This window comes from Populus euphratica, unplaced genomic scaffold (genome assembly GCF_000495115.2).
Source record: "Populus euphratica unplaced genomic scaffold, PopEup_1.0 scaffold1240.1, whole genome shotgun sequence".
Lineage (NCBI taxonomy): Eukaryota > Viridiplantae > Streptophyta > Magnoliopsida > Malpighiales > Salicaceae > Populus > Populus euphratica.
This window is the reverse complement of record NW_011501099.1, coordinates 6,907-8,283: the sequence shown is the minus strand read 5'-3', so window position 1 is coordinate 8,283 and position 1,377 is coordinate 6,907.

The following is a 1,377-nucleotide window of genomic DNA, read 5'->3' as shown; positions in this document are numbered from 1 at the left end:
ACGTGTGGTTTCCAATTGAATAATAAGAGTTTATACTATACTTGTTTGAAATACCATTAATGGATCATCTAACCTTGACATTTGTTGTTATCATTATTTAACTCTTACATTGATCTTTCATCTCAAAGTTCTCATCAATTTCTTTTTCTTTTTCTTTTTCTTCTTCATTATTATTATTATTGTTACTACTACTACTACTACTATTAGTATTGTTGTTGTTATTGTTACTATTATTGTTGTTTATAATTTATACAATTAACCTCCTTGTGGTTCGATCCCTATCTTGCCGGGTTATATATTACTTCGACACTCCTACACTTGGGCAAAGACATCAATCTTTTGGTCGTGTCAGTATTCATGATTATAACTTATGTTAACAACAAATCAAGTTCTTTTCATAGCACAGGTGTAGGTTTTACCATACGATTGGGTTATGAAAGTGTCAAGTATTTGTTGTACCAAGTGTTCTACAATATAAATCTAGATTAACGATTTAACAAGCAAAGTATTAAAAGTGAACAAGATAACAAATACAAAACATGTTAGTATCAAACATTAAAATCCATATCCATGTTAAGTTTACACTATACTTATTCTTACACTATTAGTGTAACCTTTTCACCTTGACATAATAAACTTAGTAAATATAATAAAGAAGAGAAATATAAATAAACAAGATAAAAACATAAATAAGATAAAAGTTAACTAAGTAAAGGAAAGGAAATGAAAGGCATAATTAAGATATTAATGAAAGCAAAACTTAAGCATTACCAAAATACAAAAAGAAAAAGCAAGAGCATGATCTTGATCTTGATCTGGAAACCAAGATGCATACATATATGACAAATGCCTCCTTTTATAGGCCAAAATTGAGAACTATTAATTTAATGACTAATTAATGAGTGGGTGACCAACTCTTGACTTGGTGATAATCCTTATCTTCTGTTGTCTAAATAAAATATCATTGATAACCTCAGAAAATAAAGTAGATCTTCACATCAAAGTTCTAAAAAATTATCTCATCTTTTCATGAAAAAAATTGAGGTCATTTGGACTTCTAGAACTCAAGATATGGGCCAAACACTGAACAGTGTCTGGGCTGCAAGACAGATTCGGACTTATTCGCTGTTGCTATAATTTAGACTTGAAAACAGTCTTTTTAAATCTTAGACTCCCATGAAAGTTGTAGGATTATGTCTCACATTTTCATCCATATAAAGTAAACTTAAATCCGAGATCTACAGCTTCAAATATGACCCAATTACTAAATAGTTTTTCTGTTTGGACTGCACCAACATCTATTTTCCAAGTTTAGCCATTTCTTTGTCCTTTCAATTTCAATACTTCAACTCATTAATCAATCCTTTTATTTATATG